The sequence below is a fragment of the Eucalyptus grandis genome, chromosome 5 (genome assembly GCF_016545825.1).
Source record: "Eucalyptus grandis isolate ANBG69807.140 chromosome 5, ASM1654582v1, whole genome shotgun sequence".
Lineage (NCBI taxonomy): Eukaryota > Viridiplantae > Streptophyta > Magnoliopsida > Myrtales > Myrtaceae > Eucalyptus > Eucalyptus grandis.
In genome coordinates this window covers 38,334,088-38,344,297 of record NC_052616.1, presented here as the reverse complement: position 1 = coordinate 38,344,297, position 10,210 = coordinate 38,334,088, and the positions used below count along the sequence as shown (strand labels likewise).

General features: G+C 42.2%; 1 pseudogene; it reads left to right on the top strand.

Moving 5' to 3' along the window:
- The first annotated feature begins 939 nt into the window (after window positions 1-939).
- Window positions 940-5,837, top strand: LOC108960185 (annotated as a pseudogene).
- Window positions 5,838-10,210: the final 4,373 nt, after the last annotated feature.

The following is a 10,210-nucleotide window of genomic DNA, read 5'->3' as shown; positions in this document are numbered from 1 at the left end:
ACCTGACCGACAGCTTGAGTTGTCAAGTCAGGTCAAGCTCATTTCCTTCTGGTCCTTGGAGCGCCAGCCGGTCCTCGCCCTCAACCGGCGGTCTCTCGGGCCGGGCCGGGGAGGAAAGGAAGTGGGCCGGCCCGCACAGGGGTGGTGGGGGAAGAAAAAGTAGGGGACCGGGTCAGGTCCCGGCCCGGAAAGGAAATGGACCGTTTGATCCGGCCACATTTCATTTATTATTTTTTTCAAAAGAAAAAACTAGTACTATTAATGCAAATGATCCTAATACCTATATGTGTGTAATTCAATGAAAATTCTTTTTGTTAGGGCCAAGCCAATCTCTAATTTAAACTTAAATAGTCAGTCAATATTTATGTGTTAATAGACTTGATATTCAATGATCTAGTAAGACCCATTTGTCATCATTTGTCCATCATTTTCAAAATAAATATCGGTTTTCGTCTAATAGTTAGAAATTTCACTATAATACATATGATTGTTGTTAAAGAGTTACTATAATATTTGTTAGGGTTTAATGATTGTAGGATGTTGCCTAACCTGATTACTCATTCATAGTAATTGCTTCCAAACAACATTTTTAGCATTGATGTAGGTCCTACGCACTAATTTTTTTAGTTGGGTTGGACAACAGATTTTCCTAATCTTATCTTGAGTGTATATTTACCTGAAAATGACAGAGGCCAAGTCAAAATTTTGCACGTTTCCTCTGATATTGGGTTGTTTATTGACTTCTAGCTGTACCCAACTGCCGGTTGTCATTGAACATAAGGGATGCCCATCAACATGCACATGGCCAAATAACAATGACAACGACATATAACTAAACAATCATTTTGGATGAAGAGAATTATGTAATTTCTTTAGTTGGCATCGAGAATCTCGTGGGGGATGAAAGCAAATACATATATAAAGATAGTCTGCCTTTAAGTAAGCCATTATAGTGAAGCCCACTAAAAAAGAGTTGTAAGTTCATTAGCTCTTTATCCATTACATATTACCACATCTTTTGAGGTTCTTGTCGTCCGAGCCTCTCGTTGCGACGATGGAGGTGAATCTCATGAAGCTTGGCAGTTCTCTTCCAGTCCCATGCGTTCAGGAGTTGGCAAAAGATGCCATAACCGAAGTCCCGCCTCGCTATGTCCGTACCGACCAAGATCATCCGTTCATGGGTGATGATCATGGATCTTTGTTGCTTCAAGTACCAGTAATTGACATGACCAAGCTCTCGTCAAGCCATGACGATTTGGTGGAGTCCGAGCTGGAAAAGTTGCACGTTGCATGTAGGGATTGGGGATTCTTCCAGGTACAATTTTCATGAAGGCGTACTTTTACTTTTTCTTTCTATGAGTATTACTCAAGACAAATGGTCTGAATTTCTTTTTCAAGAATCGACTTTTGAAGTTAATCGATCCTTTTTTTTTTCTGCACGCAGTTGATAAATCATGGGGTGAGTTGTACATTGATGGAGGAGGTGAAGTTGGGAATCCAAGAGTTCTTCAAGCTTCCGATGGAGGAGAAGAGGAAGTTTTGGCAAGAAGAAGGAGACCTGGAGGGTTTTGGGCAGATGTTTGTTGGGTCGGCGGAGCAGAAGCTTGATTGGGCTGACCTCTTCTTCATGGCGTCCCTCCCACGACATTTGAGAAAACCTCATCTTTTTTCCTATGCTTCCTTCTCCGTTCAGGTTCTCTCGCTCTCTCTCTCATGCATTGAGACACTTTACATCAAATGGATATTTCGTTTAAAAAAAAAAATTCGGGGTTGTCTAAATTTGGTGGAATAGACTTATTACCCCTCCGAGCCTAAGACATTAAGATGAAGTAGGTTTAAATTGGCAGATTTGATTTCCCCAAATTTCCCCCTCTTTTCTTCTATTTTCTCCCTTTCTACGTCTGCCCTTCTCATTCCCAACGTGCACCAACATAGCTTCCTACCTGACCATATCTCACACCGGACGTCTCCACCGCTGTTGCCCCACCCTCATTGATAAGTAGAGGTGTTAAATGGGTTGCACAACCCATTTATTGACCCATGTTTGTTTAAATGGTTCGTTAATGACTCATGCCTTATTTCCCAAAACACCCATGATGGGTTTTAAAAATAAAAGAACTAAATTATATGGGTCTTAAATGGGTCTACTCTTTACCCATTTAAGACCCATTTACCAACCCATTAAAAATATCCACTATCTAGTCTACCCTACTAGAGGTGGTAATATTAGAATTATTTTTTTATTTTTATTTTTCCTTTTTTTTTTTCTTTCTTCTTTTTCTTTTCTTTCTTCTTCCTCCAGTGGCCGGCACAGTGATGGCGGCGGCCGGCCAGGCGAGCCTCGAGCTCGCCAGTGCCGCGAGACTCGTACTCTTCGGCGTCGGGCGAGGCTCGAGGCTCGCCCGGATCCCAGGCGGGGGAGGTCACCCGACGCCGGTGAGCCTCGAGCTCGCCGGATTTGGCGAGGCGCCGATGAGACTCGAGCCTCGCCGGATCCGGCGAGGGGAGCTCGAGCTTGGCCGTGCTTGGCGAGCCTCAAGCTTGCCGGATCTTGTGAGGCGGAGGCCTAGCCGATGTCCGGCGAGGCTCGAGCCTCGCCGATCTGCGAAACTCGAGCTCGCCTGTGTCAAGCGAGGCTCGAACCTCGTCGATCTGGCGAGCCTCGAGCTCGCCGGGCGTCGAGCAAGCTCGAGCTTGCTGGATCTGGCGAGCCTCGAGCTCACCTGCGTCGGCGGCGGGTGAGCTCGAGGCTCGCCTGTGGTTGGCCGTCGGTTGTTGTCATGGCCGGCGACTGGTCAAGAAGAAAAAGAAAAAGAAAAAGAAAAATTATATTTAAAAAAAATAAAAAATAATTAAAAATTTAATTTTTAAAAAATAAAAAATAATTAAAATTCAATTTTAAAAATATTATTTTAAAAATTATAAAAATTGTCCATTAAATTCGTGTTATATAAAACTATTTTAGCAATACCATTTTAAAAAAAATAATATATATATATATATTTAAGAAATAAGCTTAGAAGTATTTTAGTAATATAATAAAAAAAAAAACATAGGAATAAGTTTTTCTAAACTTGGTTAAATATGAAAATATTTTATTAATATGGGTTGGGTCGGTATGGGTTGGATATGGGTCGGGTTGGGTATGGGTCGAAAAATTTACATTAGACATAAATGGGTTATAAATGGGTTAATGGGTCCCATTTGGTGGACCATTAATGGCCCGACCCAAACCCAACCCGACCCACCCATTTAACAGCTCTACTGATAAGCCACTTGACCCTCGCCATTCATTATGTCAAAAACTAAACCAATGGGTGAAGCAAGATATTAAAGAATAAGGTGGACGACTTTGATATTAATATTGAAGGTTCAACCTAAATATTTAAGCTGATAGGTATATGGAGATTACATATATATAATAAATATATAAACTTCATAGTCAAGCGATGTGAGATATTTCAACATATCATATTAGCATCACTCACTCTCTCTCTCTCTCTCTCTCTCTATTTCACAAACTAGCTGAATTAATTTTATATAATAATGTCGGTATCTCTAGTGTGTCACGAAACAATAATTCATGTGGGGTTGTCTTCGTGCTCACAGGACCACCACTCTACTTGTCCTAGTATAGTCACTTTTGTAGGCATAATTGGTCGATGAGTTGAGCTTGGGAGCGAGGACAAAAATTGTCACTTTCAGCTTTTTATGGACAGGTGAGATGATCGTTCACAGGATTTGTTGGGTACACATACGTAAACATTCTACATTTGGATTCTCCCTCCCTAGCTCCCTTCCACTCGTTTGGACTTCCTATCTTTCTGAGTGTAAGCTGGTGCCCGGGTCCCCTTGCTGTACAGCTGTATAGCTTTTTGTGCAAAAATCTATATACTTCTTACCTTTTACCAAAAAAAACATTCTACATTTAGATTCAAGCAAATTATAGCTGGCCAAATCAAACGAAGATCACGCTCAAATTATTTTATAATGTCTACTGACAACTCAAATGATTTGCACATCCCTTGTCCATAAAGAGCAATTTTAATCAAAGTGGGGGAGATTTCGAGGTGATCCTATGCCTGGATTTCTGGCATCTATTGAGTAACAGTTTCTTAAGGGTTTGCTACCTATTTAATCATAGATAAGTAGATTTTAACTTTTATTGAAGATGTTTTTTAGAGTTTGTGTATTACTAGACTTTGTGTAGAAATAACGATGAAATCTACGTAGCTACAACACACTTCGACGGAGAAATACTTCGTTGAAAGGCCAGTAGGGATTAGTATTAGTGTGAATGTACGAGAGTTGGTTACCTTAAATTCAAGAATAAGAAGTGCGTTATTGGAATTCTAATGAGTTTGAGTTAATTAAGAACATCAATGGTCTGTCATTTATACAGAACTCTTGTTTATGACATATACAAGATTTGGAAACCATACATGACTTATTTTGCATACATCGTAAAATTAATGAAACTATGTCGACAAATTATGTCTATAGTATGTGATCAAATCGCTTATTAGGCTTAATGCTAAGTTTGCATAATAAGATTAGCAAGCGCCAAAAATATAATAAAACTACATTATGAGTCGGTTGCATGGAAGACTTGCTTCAAGATTAGCCCACATCATCAAGAATATCTTAACTTTACAGTGAATATCGTATGCACAGCCTGTTTACCATCTTCTACACATCCCGTCCTCTCCCTCGCCTTTGTAACCTATTCTTATATGTATCACCTTATCATTATGCAGAGAAGTCTTAGATGAATACACCTTGGAGCTGCGAGACCTTGCAATGAAGATACTCCTTCTCATGGCAAAAGCTCTGCAGATGGAATCCAAGGACATGATAGAACTGTTTGATGAGGGCAGGCAGGCCCTTCGAATGAACTATTACCCTCCGTGTCCGCGACCTGAGCTTGTCACGGGCCTCACTCCTCACTCCGACTCCAATGGCCTCACCATTCTTCTCGAAGTCAATGAAATGGAAGGTCTCCAAGTAAGGAAAGAGGGCAAGTGGATCTCTGTCAAGCCCCTCCCTAATGCATTCGTTGTCAACGTTGGGGACATTTTAGAGGTAAGTATTACGATTGGCCCTATTTCTACTGCTTTGACACGGAGTTCCACCTAATTTTGTTTGCTATATGAGCTAGTATTGTCTATATCTATCTGCTGTTGATGACGAAACTATAATATCATACACTATCCATCTAACATTTCACTTATAAATGTTAAAGAGGGACGAGTTATCAATCTAAACGAAAATTTATGCGCTGTGACCGCAACAATAATCTTGAATAAAATGGTAGACATTTCAATTACGAAATGTGGGAAATTTGTATAGTTACATGTATATTTTCCAAATCCCCATGTGGACATCATTGTTTATTGATATGCAATGAGCTAGTTAGTTTGATCTATAGATTAAACAATTTCACGAATAAAATCCATAAGAGGGATGACAAATTAGTTTGTGTATTTGATGATCGACACAGATTGTGACGAATGGCACTTATCGTAGCATCGAGCATCGAGCAATGGTTAACTCGATGAAGGAGAGGCTCTCGATTGCTGCATTTCACAGCCCAAAATTGGAAGGGGAATTTGGTCCTGCACCGAGCCTGATCACACCAGAAAAGCCAGCATTGTTCAGAAGAATAGGTATGGCCGATTACTTGAGGGGTCTCTTCTGTCGTGAGCTCCAAGGGAAGTCATATCTTGACGTTATGAGGATTGAATAATATCTTTATGTTTACACTTTCCATGTACTTCAAATAAGTGGATCATGTATTGACGGAATATCTGTATAATCCATATTCATTTCGCTCCCTCCTTGCTTTTGTTGATCAATTTCATCCCTTTTTTTTTTTTTTTTTTTCTGGTTGACATTATGATGACATAAATAGAGCCCTTTAACTCATGCATTTCTTTTTTGCTGGGAAAACAAGTGAACTTTACTCATAATAAAACAAACCAGCGTAAATCTGTTACAGAGAATGTATCAGTGCAACGTTCTCGAATTTCTACAAATCTATATTCTTATTACCAATGCAAAATGTGCATTGTTACATCATAACGAAGGCTGAACTTAATCATTCGTAACAAACCCATTAGACAAGTGGAGTGAAAAAGGAGGATGAGATTCGACTTTGTGAGTGTGGAATATAGGAATTCTTCCCAGCGTCATGATAAAGCTTTAAAGCTCCTGCTAACCCGGATGAGAGCATGACCTATAACGCACAACCTTAGAAGAACCGACAAGTCTTTTTCGATACGATCAAAATCTAAATTAATATTTTGAGAATAAGGTTCGTATTGGTTTTGCCACATGGTTCAAGGAAATAGCTAGTAGGGAATCGGTTTCCTTCATTGGGAACCCCACAAAGTGGATAGGCATGAATTTCCCTTCCCATTGTGGTCTTCATGCGACCACTGGAACGAAGATTGGTCTGCATGTTCGTTGGTCCGTGTCTCTTAAAATTGCATAAAAACCGAGATCAACTCAAGACTATCATTTCAAGGCTTGAATTGGGATCGTCCTTCGCTTAGAACGCAGACCAAGTGAGGAAGGCTAGTGTCTGCGCGTTGCATCATGGGGACAGGACTTCCATCAGAACCGACTGCTTTGGATCACAAATCATATGGAGGAAATCACTGTTTTCAAGGCAGCACCATGAATACACCTTACCCAAAAATTTCATCTGTTTATTCAAATCCCTCTTGACGCGCAAATTTAAGCTATTCTATATAATTAATTGATCGACCCCGACCCCAAAATAAAAATATGATCTGCATAGAAGTCATGCCGTCATCACATGCCAATCACATGGATTTCTATTTTCATCATGATGGTGAGCGTGCGCCAGCTTCTTCTTCATAATGGCTGACCATCTCTCTTTCATCTTATCCCATGGCCAAATTTCCAAGCCCACGTAATGGATGCCGTGATAGGAGACAATAGCAGGATTTGAAGAGAGAACATGATCGACGGATTCGGTTAGTTTAAAAATATAAGGCGCGACCAGTGGGATTTGGGAGTTTGGTCACTATCCAGCAAGCACAGCAGATTCTATTTGAAAAATGAAAACCGTGAGCTAGGAGATAATGTTACCAAACAAACCAACCAGAATAAGATAACGCTCTGCCATGATCCTGTTGAGATGGTCAGAACTTGAATTTGACTCAATGAATAATCCGAATAAGAAGGAATTAAAAGGAGTTCCGTAGGAGATTGGAAATTGAGGGCAATTCGGTGATTTGGTGAGAGGCGTGGAGGTTTAAACAAATCAGATTTGATTTAACAAAGTGAGCATTATTCGGTGAAAGGAGTTGTTTCAAATGTGATCGAGAGAGACAGAGAAAAAAGTAAGCTTGGTGGTTCTCTTCCAGTCCCCAGCGTCCAGGAGTTGGCAAAAGAGGCCATAACCGAACTCCCGCCTCGCTATATCCGTACCGACCTAGACCATGGGACTTCGTTGCTTCAAGTACCAGTAATTGATCTGAGCAAGCTCTCGTCGAGCGATGGCAATTTAGGGTGTGTTTGATAACAATTCTGTTCCCGGGAACAGATTTTGACAAGAAATGATTATTTTTATTTTGTTATCGGAACGATTTTGAGTAAAAAACGCGTTTGGTAATTGTCCAAAATTTCTGATTCGGAATAGAATTGTGTTTGAGTACCATGCTTTCATTGATTACTGTTCCAAATCAATTTCTTTTAATTTTTAAATAATTTTTTTTACTTTTTCCTTTTTTTCTTTTTTTTTTTTTTTTTTCTCTATCCTTCTTCCAGCGACTAGCCGGACGAGGGCGGCAACCTCACCGGAGCGTCGTCGGCCCTCGGCGAGGCCGACCCTCGCCGGTAGCTGGGCGAGGCTCGCCCGGCCCGCCGAGGCTCGGCCTCGCTAGATCTGGAGAGGCCGAGCCTCGCCAGGTTGGGCGAGGCTTGCCTAGCCACCGGCGGGGCTAGGCGACCCTCGCCGGTGCTAGGCAAGGCTCGCTTGGCCACCGGCGGGGCTGGACATCGAGAGGCTTGCCCAACCTTGGCGAGGCCCACCTAGCCACCGACGGGGCTCGGTGAGCCTCGCCGAGGCTAGGCGGGCCTCGCCCGGCCCGGCGAGGCTTGTCGGCCCACCGGTGAGGCTTGGCCTCCCCAGGCAAGGCCGAGCCTCGCCAGTGGCTAGGCTTGCCTCCGGCGAGCTCACACTGGACCTCGCCCGGGCTTGGCGAGCCTCCCGGCGAGCTCGCCGGACCAGCGGTGGGCAGCGGCGAACGGCGGTGGGCGGTGGTGGACAGCGGTCGCGGGACAACGGAAGGGAAGAGGAAAACTTTCTAGGTTTTGATTCTTGGACAGAGAATCATATATTTTTTTTTTTATTCTCAATTCTTGTCCAAAACTGATTCCGGGAACAAATTTGTTCTGGGAACAAATTTGTTCCCAGAAACAAAAAATTTACCTAACGTGATTCTGTTCCCAAACTAATTCTGGGAACAAAAAATCAGAATCAGACACTGTTTGGATGGTTACCAAACAGTGCCTTAACGGAGTCCGAGCTTGAAAAGCTGCACTCTGCATGCAAAGATTGGGGATTCTTCCAGGTCTTCCGTGAGGTCCAGATTTGTTTTTCAAGAATTCGGCTTTCGAATTTAATCGATCCCCTTTTGGTCGATGCAGTTGATAAACCATGGAGTGAGCTTTTCGTTGTTGGAGGAGGTGAAGTTGGGAATACAAGAGTTCTTCAAGCTTCCAATGGAGGAGAAGAGGAAGTTTTGGCAACAAGGAGACTTGCAGGGCTTCAGGCAGGCGTTTGTAGTGTCCGAGGAGCAGAAGCTCGATTGGGGCGACTTGTTTTACGTGATGTCCTTCCCCAGACATTTGAGAAAACCTCACCTTTTTCCCATGCTTCCTTCTCCCTTCAGGTTTTTCTCTCTCTCGTGCATTGAGTACACTATCCATCGAGATTGTCTGAATGCATATCGTAAATTTACCCTTCCGAGGCTGACGCATTAAGATGAAGGAGGTTTGAATTGGCCGGATTTGATTTTCTTCTTTGTCTATCTGCCCTTCCCATTCTCACCTCCACACACGTTGCTTTCCACTGTCCATATTGCCTAGAGTCCGCCTCCACCGTCGTCGCCCCACGAGCGCTGATAAGCCACCGGACCTCACCATTGGTCATGTCGCCATCGCAGCCACCATCGCTATCGACACATGGCCCCGCTCTCTCTCCCTCGTCCATCATGTCCTTCCCTATCCTCCCTCCCATGTTGCATTGGATGACCCTTAGTCAACCCAGATTGAAGGTCGACAGAGGCTGAGAGGCCACATGCGCAAATCCCGCCCCTGCTCGTCACTGAAACTTAAACATTAGAGATAAAAAGAACCCATTTTCTAGCAAAATTAGTTCGAGAAACAGGGTAACTAATTTTATATACCAAGTTCTGTAATCCCAAGCGTCACACGAAACAATAACATTAACGGCATTAATTTGTTTATATTTATTTATTAACTAGAAGTTCAAATATACATCTCGCAATATCTAAAGTGTGTCCCCCCATCATTTCTAAGAGATGCAAAAACTTTGGCCTTCCCCTCCTCCTCCAATTGGACTTTTGGTTCCTTTACTAGCTAAATATTTAATTTATTCTAATTGGTTGACACATCAACAATCGAACTAAAGATATTAAGTTAGAAAAATTCTTGGCTACACCCGGTGCTTGTGTGGCCAATGATTCATGTGAGTTGGGCTTATATGAGCGGGATGCATGAAAGATTGGCTTGATGATTAGCCCGCATCATCAATAATACCTTAACTTTAGCAGCATGATGAATATTGTATTCACAACGTGTGTAACTATTTTCTACAAATCCCAAATCTCTTGACGTCAAGATGAATAATTAATTACATACTGAAAACAAACATACTCATATCACTGCCTCACCTTTTGAGTGAAAATCCATGCTCTCTCTCTCTCACACACACACACCTTTGTAACCTATTATTATATGTGTAATTATTATGCAGAGATGTGCTGGATAAATACTCCACAGAGCTCCAAGATCTTGCAATGAAGATACTCCTTCTCATGGCAAAAGCTTTAAAGATGGACACCAAGGAGATGATAGAACTATTTGATGAGGGCCTGCAAGGCATAAGGATGAACTATTACTCTCCGTGTCCGCGACCTGAGCTGGCCATTGGCCT